Source organism: Amblyomma mixtum, chromosome 3 (genome assembly GCF_055824585.1).
Source record: "Amblyomma mixtum isolate Tamu chromosome 3, ASM5582458v1, whole genome shotgun sequence".
NCBI classification, from domain to species: Eukaryota; Metazoa; Arthropoda; class Arachnida; order Ixodida; family Ixodidae; genus Amblyomma; species Amblyomma mixtum.
Genome location: NC_143014.1, coordinates 36,105,280 through 36,127,128, shown reverse-complemented (window position 1 = coordinate 36,127,128; position 21,849 = coordinate 36,105,280). Strand labels below are relative to the sequence as shown.

Genomic DNA, 21,849 nt, shown 5'->3' with positions numbered 1-21,849 from the left:
ATCGTTTTCTTTTTTGTGTTTGCCCTCTTCGCCTTAATCTCCACTTGCCTGCACACACGGTGAAGTTTGCTCGGAGCTGAAAACACAACGTCAACATTGTATCGACCTGCGACATTCTTTAACCCGTGCGCTGCACCATGAGTGCACGGCACTACCACAAACTTCTTTCTTTCCCGTTTCGGCTTATCACCCTTCTTCACCCATGCAAGAAGTTTATCACATGCCCGAGAGATCAAATGGGAGGGGTAACCGCTTGACCTTAATCGGGCAGCCTGACACATCGCGCTTGTGTTGCGTCTTTCGTCGTCCGTTCGTTTTTCCCGCGCTGTTTTCACCATGAAGCCCAGTTCGCCACACTTGTAAATGTCTTTGGCATCTCTGACTGAAATTAAAACGCGTAGCAATTAATACTATTCACTATTCATTTTTTGCCGAGTCTCCACAATGGGCCGCTTTAAAAGCATACCCAGAGGCGGTTGCACTCTTGAAGTGAAAGGCAGCGTTAGTCCCTGCTACAAGAAACTGCTTGTCGCGTGTTGATGTGCGCTGTGCTGGTTCCGACAGCGCACTTTAAAGCCAGAGCCTTTCGAAATAACACGACGGTGGGAAAAATGATTGCCGTCGCTATTTGGTTCCCGTGTGGTTGGCCCCTGGAATCTAGACCTCGATTCGGTATAATGACTTTTTAGGTCTGGTCGATTACTTTCGTATTGTACTGAACTGTCACACGCGTACAGCTTTAGAAGCTGCAGATGTATCTCAACAACGGGCAGACACTGCTCTAATAGTGAACACTGTTCTCTTTCTCGAGGGTGTCATGCCTGAGCGATGATATTGCCTTGCGTAAAGTTATTTGTTCCATCCTATACTTCATATTAAACTCTGCTCTCTGTTCTCATTCCCCCTGTATGCCCTCAACCCTTTCCCCGACTGCCGGCTGGGCATCTTCCCCATGGTTAACCTCCACGCCTTTCCTCCTCATCCCTCTCCCTACACTGAGACGCCCCAGTTCACTGAGTTCCGGGGCTAGGCTGAGCATGCTGCGCCCGGCAACACAGCTCCATACTGCGCCATTAAAGCGAGCCGCTTGAGCGCAGGCTTAGCAGCCGTTCTAAGTAGTCATGAATATCCACACGTGCTAAGGCGATGCAACAACGCAAATGTGATGCCACTTTATGCGCCAGCCGTACCGTGGCGATGACTGTGCCGTCTCAAGTATGCTAAAAGCCGCATATCCGTTAGAAACAAGCCGCTCCACTTGCGCTGAATGTTTCAACAGCCCACTACCATTACAGGGCTTAGAGTCTGACGTCATAAAAGCCACACAGCGCTTATCAAGGTACTGAGCACATGATGGTTAATCACTGTTTTGTGTTCTCTGTAACTTCCTGCCTTCTTCGTGCTTTGTGCGTTTCCTGTTTAGAGAGAGGGCTTCATTTGCGACGTCCACGGAGACTCTGGCGTTGGCCGTCCGCGGAAGAGGGTGGAAGCTGGGAAGGAAAGTCGACCCACGGAGCGGGGGAGGGAACGCGCAGTGGAAGCTTAGAAGGGGTTGTGTAGCCGGGATTCTAGCAGGGGTGGCGTTCACATATGTGCCGCAAAAAACTACACAGCGCGCACATGCAACCCAGCTCTTTTTAGCGCATTAGCGCAGTTTAGCGAATTACGCGACATAACGTAAACATTGCGGAATTGTTTTGAAGCGAAAGCTTCACTACGGGAGCTCGTGCTTCGATCGCCGGGTGCCTAGTTTTGACCTTCAGCTGAGTTACAGGTCAAACCATGAAAAAGAGAAAGAAATTTAATCAATATCTATGGCTTGGAGTCGAACCCGCGCTTGTGCGAGCAGATCTCCTTTAACGGCCACTCAGCGAGACCACTAGGCTATCGCCGCTTTTTTTTTTTGTCATGGTATTTATTCTACATGGTTATGTACAGAAAGGATCCAACACGTGTCGTGTTAAACTGCACCACACTCTCGCGCTGTGCATTGGAGAGCGTCGTCTTCATGAACTTCCGTCCCACGGCACTGCCTACTCACCGTCGTCTTCTACGCAGCACAGATCGCTGGTTCACTCCGATTCGAGGGCAATAAGCATTCTCTGTCTTTTTTTTTTTCTCGCGCGCACGGGCGGCCGGGAAATATGCGATGAACTAGCATTCTTCGCTTTACGACTTTCGTTTTCTCATCAGTGTTCGGTCAGAATTTAAACATTGTTAGACGTTTACGTCCCCAGTACCGAATATATTTGGCAGTATGCAGATGTCCATCCAGACGTACGATTAAACCTCCCTTGTTTTTAACAACGCTTATTTGCCACGCCGTATTAAGGCCCACCTGCATAGCCGCATTTATCTCAGTAGAAATTCCTCTTACTCCTCTCTATTTGCAAGAGCACGGGGCAGGGTTATTCTTTAGGGCATGCTTGCGCTAGCAGAAGTCCGATTATCTTGGTGCGTTGCTTAGGGTGTTTGCTTGCTTCTATCCAGTCTTTCTCGTTTCATAGCAACGTAACTCATATCAGTTAACAAAATGCGTCCCGAAAGCCTGGGGCGCACACCCTTTTTTACGCGTGCCCTGAAGCGTGCTAGCTTTGCAAGCCCCCCGTGTGGTCAGAGACCAGGCTACAGCGCCGACAGTCGGCACTCTACAGCCCATGGCGACGGCCTCTGCGGGCCTCGCCTTGCAGAGCAGCTTTCAGCGCCGGCGTAAAGCACTCGTGGGGGGTACGCGGAAGCCGTATAAAGTTACGACTCTACACCAGTCTTCGCGGCAGTCCAGTCGCAGGACCAGTTGCGAGCGACACCCGTCCCCTCATGCGCCGCACTGTCCCGGCGAGGAGGACGTCGTCGTTGCTTCTCCTTTACGCCGAGTGCAAAGAAAAAGGCCCAGTCCTCGCGCGCTTCGGCCAAGTGTCCGATTGGCGACGCCGCTCGGTCGTCACGGGGGCATCAGCACATGGCTCTGCAGCCCGACGGTGCTCTTACGCACTCCCCCCCCCCCCCCCCCCCGCCTCCCCTTCCCCTGACTCGGTAATCCTCGTCCGTTAATCCTCTTCCCTTATTTGGCCCCGCGAAGCTTTCCCTTAATTGTGCAATTCTTTCGCCTGCTCTTTTCGCTCGCTGTCGTCTACCCGTGCTCCCTTTTACATGAAGCAGAACGACAACGCTCGCTTCCCTTAGGGCTTTCTATCTTCCGTCGTTTTCTTTTTATTATCGTCGTCTTTCAATCGGAGCTCTTGTCTTTGCTGTCGGCTTTTGTTAACCGAAATTCTTGATAAGAGCCACCAGCGGCTGAACTGTTCAGTTTTCGTGTTCTAGCTTTTTTTTTTTTTGGCCTCTTTTCTTGCTTTTTTTTTCGGCAGTATCTTTGTAGCCTGAGGGCTGGTTTTCAGAAGGAATCGCACTTTGTTAAGCGCATTTTCAGTTTTCTCCAGAGCAGCGGCCATTTTGAAAGGAGCAGATCGCATTCGCATCGCTTGACTCGATCTTGAGAATACGGGCCTCGTTTTACCCGACGCTGTTTTGTTTCAAAACGGCCAACAAAAGAAAAAGAAAGGGCTGAGAAGAGAGAAAAGGAGACGAAAGGGCCAAGCCTTACTTTTCTTGTGATGGTATCTTCCCGCCGATATTTTTCCCTTGGCCACTCGCTCGTAGGCTCGGGCCTAATCAAGGTTTTGCAGGCGCTGCAGTTTAATCGATAACTAAGTTAATAGTGCGTATTTGTCGGCCGCTCTGAGTAAAGAAAAGGAAAAAAAGTGATCAAAGGGAAATGCACTTCGCTGATCATGATGAGCTGAGTACGCATGCAAAAAACCGATACTGCTCTGCTGCGCTGAACTGTCCGCCAACTTCCATGACAACAGCCTTCACGACATGAATATTTCAGAGACCTCCAGGCAGTCTGTCAACCGATTCAACTGCTCACTGCTCAATCCTGTAATGACGCTCACCGAGAACCATCCTTTGTTCCACAGCGCCTTGTGCTGTGTTGTTCTTCCTTTGTCCCGTGTCTAGCGCTGTTTCACTTACATCCTTTAAGTTGTTAACTGTGCGAGGAGGGTCGGCTGAAACTGCCATTCGCTTCTATCGGTGTCGGCAGACCCATCGACAGCGTATATTTCTCTCGTGCTTGCTACATTTGTAGACATTCTATATGCGTAACGGCGCAAAATCAGCTCTGCGCTCAAAGATGGTTCGTTAGTTTCTGTCATGATTTAGACGTCCGAAATGTGATGTAATACCGCCAGTAACATTAGAATGATGGTGCAAGTTGAACCTGGCAACGTTTACCCTATAAGCCTACCAGGCGAATAATGCCTGGCTGTACCGCCGGAAGAACTATGGGGGTTTAAATGAGATTTCATTGGTGTTTGCGGCATTATGAGGAAAGTCGGACGCAGTGTTGAACGACAGTCATGTACTCTGCCACAGACGACTACAACAGGAAAGAATGTGAAATGCGGTTCTTGATCCACAAAGAAAACATGGATGAGTCCTTCAGCATAAATTAACGGGTAGAAAACACCATGGAGAGGCACAAATATAACGCAGGAGAGGCGAGCCCACCAACGAAAAACGCCAAGAATAAACGGTCAAAAGGTTTTCCAAAATCACTTTCTCGGATATGTTGTTACGTGACGACCAGCCTAAGATTTAGATGAGAGAAGCCAACAGCCACAGAAACCAAGGGGCACAGGGGATATTAAATTAATTTATTTATTTTGTAGTGTTGATCAATTTATAATATTACTGAAAATGTTACCACTTAAAGCTAATTGATTAGAAAAGCAGAAGAAAAAACAACCACACGCCGCCGGTGGGATCCGAACCCACGACCTCCGGTTGTTTTTTCTTCTGCTTTTCTAATCAATTAGCTTTAAGCGGTAACATTTTCAGTAATACTATAAATTGATCAACACCACAAAATAAATAAATTAATTTAATATCCCCTGTGCCCCTTGGTTTCTGTGGCTGTTGGCTTCTCTCATATTTATAACGAGCCCCTCATTCCACTTCCCTTGTTTGCTTAACTGCTTAGCGAGGGCCTCAGTTCTGGCAGTCTTGACGCCATAGGAAGCATAAGCGGGTTCTCACACAGCTGCCACCCTCTCCGTTCGATGACGTTCTACGTCACACCAGCGGTAACTCAGGACGTTCTACGTCCGCCGCTTATGAACGCGGGTGGCGCTAGTGACCACTCCCAACGTTAGGTTATTTGTAAAACATAAATACCCCCGAAAGCAGAAGATTTGACAGCCGTCGCCGTAGAGCACCGGACGCGTAATTCGGAGGTCGTGGGTTCGGATCCCACCGGCGGCATGTGGTTGTTTTTTCTTCTGCTTTTCTAATCAATTAGCTTTAAGCGGTAACATTTTCAGTAATATTATAAATTGATCAGCACCACAAAATAAATAAATCAATTTAATATCCCCTGTGCCCCTTGGTTTCTGTGGCTGTTGGCTTCTCTCATATTTATAACGAGCCCCTCATTCCACTTCCTTTGTTTACCTAATCAGCCTAAGATTTAGGTTAGACGACTGATTGCGATAAGATGGCCGCTGGGCTTGCGGGAGCGCTCCGTCCTGCGCCACTGCCAGCTTCGTCGTCTTCGTCAAAATATGTTCTAACGAACGCCGCAGTATGCTCTCGCGGAAAACTAACTGCATCCCGTTCTTTTTCTGTTTTTCGCAGTTGATGGTGTCTACAGCTGTAGCCCACTGTCCCACCACCAACCCTGTGTCTTCTGTCTGCTAACATGTGAGTATCACATTTCTTTCTGCGTGCAATGTTCACCTGTCTGACTGCAGCACAAGCACTTCCTATAGTATATCGCGTTTACTGCGTGACGGCGACAGCTGTGGAGCAGCTGACGCAGTTATGATCATAGCGGTCATCGCGCGTCTTAGCTATCCGCCCCTCCCCCCCTCCTAAACTCCCGTCACCTCCAATGACAGCGTCCACTCGCTGAACGTAATGAATAACGCCTCATGGGCCAACAGGGTCACATGGTTGTTTCCTGAGGCCCCTCCACCCCCTCCATCGTTTATGGAACACTGCAGAAGTGCTACTAAGAATCATCATTGCAAAAATAAATAAGCGAATGGAGGATAAGTCGCAACTTAAAGTTGTCGACGAACTTTCTCCCTTTGTTCTTTGTGGCTCGAACTGCTTCGATGGATGATCATTTCGAGCATGAATTGCAGAAAAGCGCCGGTTCAGTTCGAGCGGTACGTAGTTTCCCCACATAGCCACTGCAGTGATTCTTTTCTATCTTAGACAGCATTGTAAACTTTGGACTAGCAAAAGCGAAGATTAATGAAAAGTTAGACATATAATTGGACTCATACAGCCGCCAGGAGCATGCTATGAAAATAGAGGCATTGATATCATGACGTCTAAGACGAAATGCTCTGAGATAGAGGAGATACCGTTGGCGGAAAAAAAAACGCAGAAGTGATGAAGAACGTAGAAGTAAATACTGTGGTGTTTTGAAAATAGGCGAATAACAATAGCGTAAAGACGGTGCTCAAAATCAGATACCACGGTATTTTCGCATTACCTTACAGACGGGCGATAGGCAACCTTCTGAAACTTCATGCGCCCCGTCGTAACCCAACTTTCTTATCGTTTTGACGAGCCCCAGACATTTGCCTCATGACTGCCTTCGGCTCGCCATCGAAAACCTTCGGAACGCCACAGGTATGCCCGAGATCCACCTCCACATCTCCAACAGCCTCCTCCTTCTTCAACCTTCAACTCAGCCTTTCTCCTTCAGTTCTCGACTCGACACAGCTGTCGGCGCCATTCTCGCAGAGCCTTCCCGCTCCAGCGTTTCTTCCCACCCGGGACAGGCCGCCTGCCACGTGGCCTGTCGTTTGCGACACTCCTTTCCGTTAACCCCACGCAGGCGCCTGTTCAATCTTTGCTGCTACGCACGTACCTACACGCGCACGCAGGTGGGAACGGATGGACAGTTTGAAGGGCAAATGAACGGTAGCACGTACAGACTAACGCATGCAACAAACTAAACAGTTATGCAGACCATTACCTACGGTAGCTCCGTTGCTTCAGTTTCTCAGAACTCTGTTCAGGGTGACAGTGCGTAGCTCTGCTAATTGGTGCGAGCCCGAGAACACGATGAGAACACGACTCGCCGATGCAGAACTGTGTTGTGTGCCTCTTCTTGCGCCCTGTGTCAACGCGCTGTGTCAACGCGCTGTTTTCTCACCGTGATCGCTTTTATTCATCTGAGTGCTAGCGACCGACAGCCAACAATAAACTACGTGTTTTCTTCTACGCTGCATGGAACCTCTTTCCCTGGCCGTTTACTTTATTGTTTTGAAATGTAAACTACAACACTTGGGCTTCCCTACATGATATAAAATCTCGCTAACTGTTCCATCAGTGACTTCCTTGCCGAGAAAAAATTGATCCATTCTTAACACTGTCGACGTCGGCTCATGCTTTTCAAATGCCGGGAAGTTTGGGAAAGCAGGTAACATGACGGCAGAGCCAGGCGCATTAGGCACATCTGACTCACGGGCAGTACCCATAAGTGGAACGCAGTCTGCAGAGTCAACGTTTTAGTCTCCGTTTCCAACAATTCCATACGGAGAGAGCGCTGCGCCACTTTCTTCGATTAGGAAGAAAGACTTTCTTCACCAATCATTTCCATTTACTTGATACCATTAGACAGATATTTTCTTGCGCCCCCTCCCTTTTTTTTTTGTGAATAGCACAATGCAGCCAAAATGCCACCAAAAAGCTACGGCACAAAACACCCACTGTTACGTACTGGGAACAAGTGTAACTAGATGTGAAATGCCATGTCAGGCTTGTCAGTGGAGCCCTGTTAGGTTTATGTAAGCGCGTGACGAGCTGTTCTCGTCAGTGGTTGTACTAATGTAACCCGCTATGTGAAGCAGGACTCGTCCATAGTCGAGCAATATTTAGTCATTGCCTGCCCCCTGTAAGGGTTCAAGTGAAGTAACAGAGTTGTTCGCCAAAAGTTTGCCTAGTGACTTTAGCTCCCAGCAGTGGAAGAAGCAGCACATAATAAAAAATCACCACAAAAAAAATTCTTGGGCACTTGTGGTATGGCTCACGTACAGTCTTTGCCAAAAGTAACCAGGCTGTACGGAATGCTTCTCAGTCGTATATTAGAGCTATTATGCCAGCCCTTGAGCTCTAAATCTCTCTATGCTAAGGAGAACCCCTGTCCTCACCTTCAAAGGACTTTTTATCTTTAGGGAAGCCATGAGCGCTCTGCTACACAAATGAGAAGCAAACCATGCAACCTGGTTACTTTTGGCAGAGACTGTACATGTATGAATATCGATGACGTTGGGTCGTTATTACGGCACTTGCTAAAGATGCTGAAGGCGTATCCTATAGACTAAATTTTTACATACTGGTCCGCCATCGCGGCTGCCCATTCTCTACTAACATGCAGGCGCGAGTTTTCCATGTTTCAGTCATCGCAGTTTGGGATGGCAGGTGCCAGCGGAATATTGCTGCGTAATATTCCTCTGGTGGAGTATGCTTCAGCTGTGAAAGATACTCGCTGTGCAGTAGTTGGAGCTATTGGACAATTAGGTTGGCTTGCAGTTATTGAGACGTTTGGCACAAGAAGTGCCCACATGGATGACGGTCACTTTACAACGCTATATTAAGTAATCGAAAACGCCTTTCCTAGGCCCTCTAATTGGATTAATTCACTCTGCCTGGTCGGATTTTGCAGACCCATCAGATATATCTCAATTCCGCGTCTGAGTCCCACTGAGCCGGCTCGGCTATACCTGCACAGGATCAAACTAGAGGTTTCGCAGGCACAGTAAACCTGGAGCCGTGACTGCGCACTGATTTCGCACTTAGTCCGCTGGAGGAGCATAACGAATCCTATTCTTATGATTCTATACACGCAAGTCACTAGGCCTCCAGTGCCTCGCACATCATCACCGATTATCGAAGGAGCTACCAGCTGTCACACATATCCATCGCGTCCGCATTAATGGCGCATAATCGGACAGAGGGAAAGCGCGGAAAACATCATCGCGTACAAAGTAATGGAGCACATCGCCTTTCCAGTGCGCAGGTAAGCAACCGTAGCAGCGTTGCTGCTCTCAGAATCACAAATACCACGGCGGACATGCCGTTCGATGGGATGCCGCAGAGTGAATTTCTTGATTATTCACACGCTTATCGCAGGCGCCATTAACCATGGGTCATCATTCCTAAATCGGTCACGCATAGCTAGCGTGAATTTCTTGACCTTTTACACTCTTCTTTTAGCCATGATGTCTCTCTGCGCCCACAAGGCATTGCTAAACTTGTATTATGCACGCCCTTAGTGTGTGCAAGAAATGCGACTGCTGAAACTCTTCGTCAGCAAGGACGAGAAGGCTCCATTGGAAGAAGGAACACGGAAAGGTATTAAGAGCAATCTGCGCGAAAAGACTGAAATTCTATTCCACTATTTCCAGGTTCTGTGCTATCTATAGTGCTTTATATAATAATCGCTACGGCCAAAATATCTCGTCAGGCAAGACTCATGAGACGGTTTTAAGCTCGCGGACATATATAGACTTCAAGTGAAGTAAATAAAAAAGCCACTAAATTTCAGCTTAGGGCAGAATTTTTTATTACCAGTATATGTCTTTCTCGGAAGGAAAAACGCGCTCTAAGCGCATTTATGCGTCAAGTGCTGCTTCATAATCAGAAGAACAAAATGGGCTCATAATGTGCAGCGCGGAGGGAAGGTGAAGCAGACTTTTTTTTGTGTGTGCCCACATGATCTCAGCGCTGCTGGTCAGCTTCAGGACTGCTTGGATGAAACCAAGCAGCTGCTCGTGTGCAGCCGGATATGTCTAGTTCATGTAGTAAAGTGACGAGCACACCACCAGTGTTTTTTTCGAGTGATGTATCTTGCTTGAGCTCCACAATTTTACGAGGCTCATGGCCGCAAATAATGGATCTCTCTTCGCCCACATGATGGATGGCCCAGCAATGTCTGCTAGTGGAACCTGGCAGTGAAAGTAATCTGTACCACGTCGTTGCAATGCTGTGTCCTTGGTCGTTTAAACGAGAAATGAACGAGAAAAACGAGATATACTTTGGCACATGCGCGTTCACTCTTACAAAAAATTCCTCTAGAGAGCCTATAGACTGTCCATATACTTCTGTCTATAATGTCTATAGACAAATCCGATAGGCAGTTTCTAGACAGTCTATAGATTTATGGCCATACACTTTTAGTAGACTTTTGTCTATAGACTATCCACACTATGAATGGACAAACATAAATATCTATAGGAAGGCAGTAGAGTCAATAAGAAGTCAATAGACTGCCTATAGACTATTTTTATAAGAGAGCTAGCAATCGCATACTTTAAAGCGTGGCCTTGTTGTAGAGCATCCGCCTCGCATTCGGGAGGTGCTGGGTTCGATCCCCAGTGCCGCCGGGTACCCACCGGTTTCTTTAATGGGTACAAGATTTCCCCTGGCCTGGTGCTCGGCTCTTCTAGGGTGCAATGCTTCGGGAAAAGGGTCTTAGACCAAACAGTTGCCTTGGCGGATGAGTGATAAGTTCCCCCGCCAAGCAACCATAAGTCCGCCTCGTGCGGCATAAGCCCAATTTGTGGCCCTTTTTTGCGAGCGCTGCTTCGTTTCAGCTAATCCCCATACTTCTAATTGTATCGAGACAAAAGGCCAACAGGGCAGCATTGACAAGCACTGAAAACGCAGATTAGGTTTTATAAGGTTGCTGATTTAATATTGGGCTGTAAACAACACTGTAAACAACAATAAGACCGAGGTCTCACCTCGCTTCAAGCTGCTGGAGTAGATGGCGCACCCAAGCATTAAAAATACAGAAGATTACGGCGAGTTTCAAAACCAACACTTCTTCTCTACTCTTGAAGTTACAATGTAAGTAAAAACTCTGTTAATTTCCCCCTCTATAATTTATAATATTTTTCTATCCAGAGGCTTCTCAAGTGTGTCACATTTTGCGGCCTTCAGACGAAATGGGCCAGAAAGCACGAGAGGGCGGCTACGTGCTTGCTGGCATTAAACGCACCATGATATACGTAAAACCTGCGGCCTTTCCAAGCAAGTTATGAAGAAATTTTTATGCTTAATACAGGAAATTTTTATTGTTATGCTTAAGACAGGCGCCTGGCAGTGGGGCGCTTGCGGCCGCTGCAAAGTCAATGCCGGGGTTCGAACCCAGGTGCGACGGAGCATAGACAGCGAATAGGCAACGCTGTTCCCGAGGTAATGTTTCCATTATTGCCGTGCTGAAAACACGAAAAGAACACTCAATATTAAAGTGTGCTTGACCCCAGCACATTTTCCCTCCGTTCTGTCCTGCATGCAGTGCTGACGCGATATATGTTGCAATATATTTTGTCTACCTGAACATTTTTTTTTTTTTAAATTATCTACCTGCTTGTGTGAGGCTGCTGCGGCCCACCACCTTGCACACAGGTTGCGTTTGGCTTTGGGTCCCTGCTTTTACCATCGCATAATCGTGCCTTATCATTATTGCTACTAGCCCGTCAAACAAAAGAATTTCTCTAAACCGGACTGCTTGATGCCTTTGTCCTTCTTGAGTGATGGGGTCGCTGTTCGTGTGGGAACTTACCGGACGGCGGAAGCCTTATGTCGAAACTCAACATGCAGCTGTCTGCCGTTGGGATGTGACGTAAAATGAGCATATGACATGCGTACCCCCTACACGTCAGTACTTTTCGTCCGCTGTAGCGATAAATGCAGCCACGCAGCCGGAGAGTGAAATGAATGTACGAAAGCAAAAAAGAAAGCGGGGAGGAGGGGGGGGGGGGGGGGGGTGCTTGATAGGGTAAACGTGCCACTGGCTGTTGCCATGGTGCGCCCAAACGGCGAAGCTACAGTCCCTAACCCCACGCGCGGGTTTCGGTTTGTCCTGCGTCTCGAAACGACCTCATTTTAATTCACGGCGAAGAAGATCAAAAATGACAGCGCAGGTTGGAAAATGATGTTTTTGTTTTTTCTCATGACGCTTTTTGATGTTTCTAATACGTACATACTGGTCCTAGCGTTCTTTTTTTTTTTTAAGGTATTCGCCATATTGAAATCAGTCTCCGAAGAAAATCAAGTAGATAAACTATCCTTTCAATTTCGATCTCATTCCTAATGCAGTCGAGTGTTGAAATAGATACGATGCATGGACTCTCTTACGTCTCATGAGCGGTATATTAGCGTCAGGCAATCAATAACATAGAGCAAGCGCGGCCTTGTTAGCCGTAATTTTTCACCCAGCTTCCACTTCTATACTGATCCACACGTGCCGACTGAGCGCAGTCGCGCACTTGCTACGTTTCTGTTTGAATTTTATTTTCATAACCTTAATCATCGTTAGCGTTTTTTTTTTTTCACTAGTTTAATCACTCTAGCTCGCTCGAGGAAGATTAATTGCCCAATTTTAGGAAAACAGGAGCACATGTTTTTCTACAAACTTGGAAGAGCAATGATGGAGACCCTAATTGTTTCGTTTGATATTGTCTGTAAGGTTCCATGCGTTATAAATCGGACCCTTTTTGTTGTTGTTGCGTTTCCTAAGCACGCACAGATCAAGCTGCCTGATTAAATGAAATAGGAAAGCGCAGCTTTTGCAACCTTGAGCATTACTATATTCTCTATATCATTGGATTGCCCGCATTCAGAAATTGCAAAAGGTAGCCTGTGGGAATACGTACTTGGATGAATTGAAGGCCTCAGCTGCGACTTCCCTTGCTGGTACTGTTCTGTTCTCTTCAGGCGATTTTCGAAGTGTCGCATCGTTACTACCGAGCATGGGCGTCCGGAGGGGGGGGCAAGGGGGGGCGGCTGCACCCCCCTGGAAAATCACTCACTCGAACCGTGAGTGATGGCCGCACGCCAGGGGCGGTGGTGCGCTCAGTCAAAAGGGTAAAAGCAGCCCCGCATGGTCACATCTGCGAAATGCCGCGTCCGGGCGTGCGTCGTTCCGCCGTTTTCAAACCACGCCATCGTTAGCTCTACTGAAGGGCGACCTGTTCCAGACATACAGCGGCACCGGCGAGCATGTGTTTCGAGCCGCCTTGAGACGGGTGTCTGTTTCTTTGATCTCTAGAGAGATTGCGACACGGAGGCAGACAGTGCACGGGGCATCTTGTTTTCGCCTATCGTTACGCCGGTCACCGATGAATTCTTAAGGAGGGAAGGTAAAATCAGCCGTGTCCACCCCCGCTTTGTCGGGCTGCTCAGGGGCAAGCGGGCGATGAGTTGGCGCCGCCGCCGCTCGCTGTCTCCTCCGATCCACGGGTAGCGCAGTTCGGTAGAAGCGCCGCTTTCAGAATCTCCGGCAAAGGGGATTAGCTGCTTTTGTTCACGGCGACGCAGTCTCCCGAGGCGCCCCCACACCAGCGTTCTTTGCGTCTTCTGCGAAAACCAGCGCCTTTGGTCAACGCAGCCCGATGGCGCCTGCCTGGCTCGCCTGTCACCTCTGGCTGGGCCTCAAATCACAACAGCGCCCATGTACTGTGCGTGTCAGTGCATGGTAAAGAGACCCAGGTGGTCGACATTACCCGGAACTCTGTACTACTCCATCCCTTATAGCCTGAGTCGTTTTGGGGCTCTGAACCCCATAAAAACACAAAAACAAATTTTCCGACTGGAGTGGCGAGTGTCCCTTCCCCTCGGAAGTTGCGCGGCGTTCCTTTCACCCCCAAAGTGCGCATTCGGGGATACTGCGGCAAGTAAGCCCTTGCACGTGTGCGCGCCTCTGTGTTTGTGCTTGGGTGTTTTTAGTGGCCGGTTGTCAGCGAAGCTGAGAACAACCAAGACAGCGGACGAGAAAACGACGAGCGGAGAGCAGTGTGTGTGCGGTTGCTCGACTGTGCGGATGCGCAAGCAAGATGGAGCGAGGTGTATGAAGCTGCGAGCGTGCATTTATCTTGTAAATAAGTTTTCGTTGTATATATAGTCATCTTTTGTTTTCAACGTGCGCGTTCAACAGTTTTTCCAATCAATGTGTATGATGAGTGTGCACCGAGAGCGTGTAATGAAGCACAGAAGTGAATTTATCACACGTGTAATTACGCAATTCGCCCAGAAAAATCCGAGGCGCCTACAGTTGCTGTTCAAGGAAGACTGACTGAGTGACTGTAGTTGCGTGTTTGTGAACATATTGTGCTGTGTGCTGGTCATCAATCCGGGTGAGTCGAGAACCCGTATGCAGCAAGACTGAGCACTCTTCTCCACGAAGTGATATAGCATCTTTTTGCATTTTTATTAATTTTAGTTGTTTCTTCGTTGATAAACTCCAATGTACCTCTCCTAGCCGCGCTTTAATTTGCTGTTTGTAATTTTTCTTTCATGTGTGCATTTTGTTTAATTTTTATTTATATATAAATAAATAAATTTACTCCGCAAATAGCGCCTTTCTGCTACGAACATACCCCCCCCCCCCCCCCCCCCCCCCCGGGGCACCAACGGGGCCCCCCCCTGCAAAAAATTCTGCGGACGCCCTTGCTACCGAGGCGGAATACGCTTTTTATTTAAGCATCAACTCAGGCGCGTATGTAGCCTTCCTCCTACCAACTATATTGCGATGATGCTGATCCAGGAGTGACCACATGAGCACGTTTGCGGCATGGCACAGGAAGGGCAGACGATTTAATCACCAAAGCTTCTATGGACATGGCGCTATCTAAAATTCAAAAAGTCATCTTTATATTGCGCCGAAATTCTTTGTCCACTTAAGTCGGTTGCTCAGAACTGACGCCCGCTAGAAACTACTGCCAGAGGGACCATACTGCTCAAGCAGTTGTCATAAGAGGGTTTCATTCATTATACTACGGGGCCATACTCGGTTGTCACTGTGAAGGAATATGATAATTTGAAATTTATATCAAGATTTAAGCTCGTAGGAGACGAATAAGGTGCATGATTTTAGGGTAGGAACAAAGCCCACTCACCCGCTTTGGTGTTTGCAGCCGTAGTGCAAAGTTTCTGACTGTCTCGCTTCTCAAGTTCTTCCTGTATGCAATCGTACACCAGTATTTATCCAAATCAATTATCGTACAGCAGAATTAGTTCTGCGGTATTAACATCGAAAGAAAAAAGTATGACTGTCCTAAATTTTCCCTATAATGCGGCGTCTGCTCCTGAGCCGAGTGTCGTGGAATTCGGAATGATACTTGGATAACTTTCTACACTTAAGTGGATGCCGTAATCGCCGTCACGTGTCCTGTTTTCCTTGTATACTTGCCGACGCTTGTACGTCGGTAAATAGCTGGTGCTCTTACATGAGAGAGGTTTCGCAAATCTCACCCTTTGTACACTGCCTTGCCAAGAAGTGATGCGACTGCGAAAAGCGCATGGCGCTATGCCCACTGGTTCTAAACGGGTTGTGCGTTTTCGAAGTCTATTTTGAAGCAAAATCATATTGCGTAGATGATGTTTATTTTTCCGAGAAAATTGCTAATACTCTTGGAGCTCTCATTTACTATGCACGGAAATTCTGAGTCTTTCCATTTTTAAGCGCAGCGCCGCCCATGCGTTGAAAAAAGCTCCGTTTGCGCGGACAAACTTACAACTCTTAAAGTAGTAGAAGAGTGTCCGGCGTGCAGCGTGAAAGAACATGCGGGACCAGGAACGTTAGAGATCTCATTACAACCTTATGCGCATTTTCGGCGTCTCAAACTGTGAAGGCTGCGGAATTTGCTTTTGGCCATCAGGTAGATCCTGCTGAAACTTTCACGTGTCAATTGGCACGTGAAATCACGTTGTCAATCTCACCCAGCATCCGCTTCTTCAGTCTCAGTGCGAGTACTCACACTGAATAACGGTTCCCGTCAGGAAACCTCGTCGCCGCCGTACTGCTGCGGAGCGCCGCTGGCGATCGCGCGCTGCGGAATGAATGCTCTTTCCAAAGGGAAAAACCACAGCTCGGCCGCAGTTACGTAAGCTGCTACTGCGTACCTTCTTCAGAACTGCCCGCATGTACTAGCTACATGCAGTAAAAATACAGAATACGTTTCCCATCTGGAGGACAAAAAGTTAGACGAGTTAGTTTTATTCCATACTTCAATAGCTCGAAAAACGGAGGCAAAGGAAAACGAGGCGAGACAAGCACGGACGTTTTCCTTGGTTACAGCACAGACTTGATGAAGCACTCCAATCGCCGCAGTGTACGTCCGTTGCAAGAGGGCTTTCAAATTTCTACGACTATGACTGACCGCGCGCAGATGTATTCTGCCAGAAAGTGCACATCCCTGGAAGTGCGCAGTGTCGCGGCCACGGTCCCAAGAGAACCAGCAGTTGTTGCTGAAACTCGAAGACTTTTGATTGTCTCCGGCGACCCCTGGAACGGCCGTTGTCGATGCGGCCGCCCATTGGCGACAGCTGGCCCCACCACGGCATCGAAGGCACCGACAGTCTCGCTCCATGTTGCACACAGATGGCTGAACGTTGTTATGCGTGTGACATGTGAAAGTGCGCGTAATAATGTTCCGTTGTTTGTGAGCGACATTGCGTTGTCCCACGAGCCACTCGTCCCACGTTCGCCGCTCTTCACGGTCAAGCGCGCGGCAAAAGGAACGGCGCCGCACGCGTCGCTGTGCGCCCGAATCAGTAGCCGCGGCCGCCTTGCTGGGAATGTCGCGATATTGGGCCCCGGGGGGCGTCGGTTCCGGGCTGCTGGTGCCGGCACTACTCGCTGACCGGGAGGAGCTCAATTCTCCGTCGCCCGCCGTCTTTATTGTCAGCTCGCTATCCGGCCAGGACGCTGCTCGCCTTGCTTCAGCATTGTACGGGGCTGTTGCCGGTATAGGTAACGGACGAAGCGTTCATCGTGTCGCCGGCATTGCTGATACGCTGCTTTCGCTTGCCCGAGCCGCGGTCTCTGCTGGGCGGAGCTGCGCCTGTCGAGCGGGCTCTCCGAGTAGCGCGTTCCGCGCAGCGTGACCGACCGGGCCCGCCCGCTTGTCTGCGCACTTTTTGCGCACCTTTTCTCCGGCTCGTCCGCTTCGATCACGACGTGCTCGGCCGTCGCCCATCTGGTGGTTCTGGCCGTCTACAGAAGTGATACTTTTCTCGATCCGATGGAAAATCCTTTATTGCACCATACCCTACTCGATGTGTTCCACACTTGAGCTTTGCAGTAATATGGCGCATCAACTTGTTGGCGGTAGACGTAACTATCACCCAAAGAAATCGCGAAAACGGAGATCCACGTTCCGTCGTGACTCCTAAGCGAGCCTGAAAGTAGACGTGCGGCCAAAAGCTGCGTTGCCACACAGGTTTCTACGCGTGTTTGGATGCGATGGCACACTGGCATCCGGGTTATATCAACCATCAACAGCATCGCCTTGAGCGCCATACGTAACCGACGTGGTGTACACGCCTTATAGCGCACAGACTGCACGCAGAATATATCGAAACGTGGTCTTCTGACACCAGTATGAAGAAACTACTCAAGCATTATTACCGTTATCAGCGTTAAACCACTCGGGCACCTGACATCTTCGAAGTGAACAGCCAATGTGTGATACGCAGCTAGTTACAGATCCATGCCGCATTAGAAACTTGATTAATGACACGCAGGAGCGGATCTCGTTTATTTCGATCTGTCGGCTTTAAAAACCTCCGTCTATGGATGGCGGCGTGTTATGTGCGACATGTGCGCGCCAGCGTGCAAAGCGCGTCTCTCAAGTGTCACTGTTGCTCTCGCATCTGCCTGAAATGAAAGCATGCGATAATCCTCCCTTCTGTCCTTCTCTCCTCGCTGCGCTGGAGTCAGCTTCGCATTTCCGGGCACGTATACCGGAAACGTTGTGCCACGGCTCACAGTCGCTTTCTTCCGCAGCGCTTCAAAGTACCGTAGACATCAAATTTTATTTGCGTGTTTACTTCTTTCGTATGATGCGTTAAACGTTAGAACATACGGACCACCACGTAGTATACGCCTGCGACCCCTAAATCAATTATCGTTGAATTTCTTCTTTGACGCTGTTTCCCTCTCAAATTCATCAATTGAACGATGGCTATAACGCGTTGGTTGTGTTTAGGTCACGTGAGTCATGCAAGAACAGTGCAGTATAACTGCTGACACGTCGTACCGTTTTCATTCCAGCTCTTGAAGCAGGTTGGCCCAAGTGTTGTAGTGAATGAGAAGTACATATCAGCGATTATATTGCATTGTCGGAACAGCACGAAGACGTGGGCGCGATAGGAGGACACGGACAGGGCGCTTCAAAAGCGCCCTCATTTCCCGTCCATGTCTTTGCGCTGCTCCAATAATATAGAACGAAATCGCGCATGCTTCCGCAAAATATATTGCAGTTTGCAGTGTACCCTCGGGAAGAAAAAAAGAATGTGACTTTGCCGCCTTATGAGAATCCATGCCGACGAAGTACAGTTTTGATACCGCTTGGACATGCACGTCCTTGAGATGCTGTCACTGGGATCGTGCAGAACGCGGCATACAAGAGTAGCCAGCGCACGCAATCACACACGCACGCAACCACGGACATACTAACAAAATAAGGGTTGCTGTTTGGACGAGTTGGTATATCATAACGAAAAATGTAGCGCTCGAAACACAGGACAAAGCGAAGAGGACACCACATGCGCATGTGGTGTCCTCTTCGCTTTGTCCTGTGTTTCGAGCGCTACATTTTTCGCCATACCCAAAAGCATTAACTTACACCCCGTCAGTTGAAAAGATTTCATTTACTGCCGCACCAGCACAGCTCGTGACGCTTTGAGTGCACGCAGAAAAGCTGGACAGGGCTACAGGGGAGCAGTTGAAGCAGTCCGGCATTTATAAAATGCTGAGGCTGTTCCTTCCCGCTGTGCTCTTTTTTCTTGTGCAACCCCATTCGTTCGACATATTTTCCTTGCTTTGAACGAAATACCAGTGTATGCACAAAGCTTGTAAGTTAAATGCGGTCGAAGCGAAGGTATATGTGCTTCTTTTGTTGTAACTCTTTTGTTCAGGTCTCCCGTTCTTTGTTCTGTTTTTTTTTTTTTGCCTTCTAGTTGTACGTGATTCGAATGGTGGGAGCTTCGAAGTCTTGCTCTTTCTAAAGAAGAAAAACAGGATCTGGACACCAAAGGGCAGGGAAAACTTCAAGGAGCAGCAAAGGGTAGCCCGGCCTGGGATGCTGACGCCTGCTTTCACTTCACAGACTATTTCAAATGGCGCTGCGAGGGACACAGCCGGCGTTGGATATGAGCTGAGCTGGCCTCCTGCCCAAGTGCATCCGTTTTGTGCCCAATCTTTTCCTTTCCGCTTGTTTCCTCGCCTTCCCAGAGCACGACGTCGGACTGTGACGAGGGGAAGCGGTCTCGGCAGGAGGCAGCGCGGCTGGGCAGCGCGAGCTCCCGAAATTCATCCATCAGCGGTAGGGGATTCGCGTAGGCCGAAGACGGACGGCTTCTCGCGACGCCCGAACGGAATTTCAATCTGTTACCTCCGGGGCGCCAACTGCTGGCGCGGGCGGTGGCCGTTTGACCCAGCGGTAGCCGGTCCCGATCCCTAGCCGCCTTGCACTCCGTCGTCTGCAGCTGTCGGGAATCACGCACTGTGGGCTGGAATCCTGGGTGGCACAGCAAGGACGAGCGGGTGACCTGCCGTGTCGGACGACGGCGCCGAGGCTAATTTGCAGCCACGAGGAGGCAGCAGCCGGTTGTAATTGCGGGCTCCGGGCTGTCCTGCTCGCTGCAGCGTGCACGGCCCACGTCTGACAGTGCACCGGGGACAATTTGTTGCCGTATCGATTCGGGCTCAGTGCGCGGTGCAGGGGGAGATGATTGCCGCGGGGCCTGTCTCGTTGCAGGGCCCCCTTCGAGGGCCTCCCGTGTCACCGGGCGCCCCGGCGACGAATTAGGGACTGTGCGAGGAGCCGCCCTCCGCCGCGGTCGACTGCCCGGAACGACGAGGCCTTTGACGAGCCAGGTGGCCGAGACCCGCGCGGCGTTGTCCAAGCGGCAATCGCGATGCTTTCCAATTGCTTCATTGCCGGTCGTGTCTTCTCCCGACGTTGCTTTGTTGGCATCATCCTATTTGCGGCTCATGACCTGCGATCAGAGTATACTCACTTCTATACTCACTTGGAATTTCTGCCATGTTAAAGTTCATTTTTGAGAAAATCAATTTGAGACCAGCCATTAAGATATCGCTGCAGTTCCTTTTCTTTTCAGAGCTCGCCTTAAAATCGAGTCTTGGAGTAATACTTAAAAAATGGTGGATATAATCGCCAAGCAGATAACGTTCATTAAAAATTTGTACAGATAAGCTTACCGGCTTAGATGATTAATCACTGAAAGCTGTTATAGCTTTGGTTTAGCCATTCAGCCCTGCATTTGGCCGTGGAATCTACATTTTCAGTCATAAGAGAAAGCCTAATCTTGCTCGTGCGATTCAACGAAATCTGATCTCACCCCTCACCCTCCATTCTCTCTCTCTCTCTCTCTAGTCTCTCGCACTTTCCTTTTTCCCCGCTTACCTTAAACATGGAGAGGGGGATTTCAATTGAACTGAACAGATATTTAGCTTCACACAAGGACGAAAACATTAATGTTCAAGCAATGAAGGATAATCTCACGACTATCATTAGGGAGTGCGCAGTAGAAGTAGTCGATAGGATGATTAGGCAGGATACCTGCAAGCTGCCCCAGAAGACGAAACATCTGATTAAGAAACGCCAAAGCATGAAAGCCTCTAACTCAACAGACAGAATAGAACTAGCAGAGCTATCAAAGTTAAACAATAAGCTTAAAGTAACTGGCATAAAGAAGTATCACATGGAGAGAATCGACGACCCTGTAAAAGACCGAGGTAGCCTAAGAGCGGAATCAGATGCATGCGCTAAAGAAAAGAAAGGCAATGTCATTACCAATAAGGTCAAATGTTTTAGAGGAATTCCGCAAGGTGGAGAAGATTTGTAATAAGAGAATAATTTTTCATGGCATTAATTACTCATTAATGACATTAATTAATAAAGAGAATAATTACTCAGCATTACTCATGGCGTTATCCAATATGGATAAGATAGTTAATGTGGCCAAGGAGTTCTACATAAATCTATACAGGAGCCGATGTAATCAGGACGATAACGATAGAGGTAGTAGGGCAGAACAGTTGGACACTCTCTTGGTAACGAAAGAGGAAGTAAAACAGCTAGGGAGGTTCCAATAACGACAGACCTGTTGAAGGATTATGGGAAGATTGTGCTAGAAAATCTGGCTGCCCTCTATATGCAATGCCTCATAACCTCGAGCACACTCGAATCTTGGAAGACCACTGACATCATCTTAATCCATTAGAAAGAGGACACTAAGGACTCCAAAAATTTCAGACCGATCAGCTTACTGTCCATTGCCTACAGGGTATGTACTAAGGTAATGGGTAACAAAATCAAGACAGCCTTAAAATTCTCGTCAGCCAAAGGACCAAACAGGCTTTAGTAAAGGCTACTCGACAGTAGACTATATTCACACTATCAATCAGGCAATAGAGAAAGGTAGTCAAATGTTTTAGGGGAATCCCCCAAGGTGAAGAAGATTTGTAATAAGGGAGTAATTACTCATTGACATCCACCCGAGCGCAGCCATACGGCTACAAAGGAAAGCTATGCAGATTTGTCAGAAACTTCTTTGTTAAAGAATGCTATTCTCTAATGGTATTCGCCGCATTGCAGGCGATATTCAGAGACATGGATTGGGGACAGTTGGGTATAACAGTTGATTGAGAATACCTTAATAATCTGCGATTCGCTGATGACATTACGTAGCTAAGTAACTCAAAGGACAAATTATAAAGCATGATCAATGACTTAG

General features: G+C 48.5%; 1 protein-coding gene across 4 annotated transcripts in view; it reads left to right on the top strand.

Moving 5' to 3' along the window:
• LOC149349661 (uncharacterized) overlaps positions 1-5,755 on the top strand; it is a 512,421-nt gene extending 506,666 nt beyond the window's left edge. The window contains exon 4 of one of the 4 annotated variants that reach the window (XR_016290148.1): positions 5,695-5,755. The gene's annotated coding sequence lies outside the window, so the exon portion shown is untranslated. The remainder of the gene's footprint in view (positions 1-5,694) is intronic. The other 3 variants (XR_016290149.1, XR_016290147.1, XR_016290146.1) reach the window with 3 other exon arrangements.
• Positions 5,756-21,849: the final 16,094 nt, after the last annotated feature.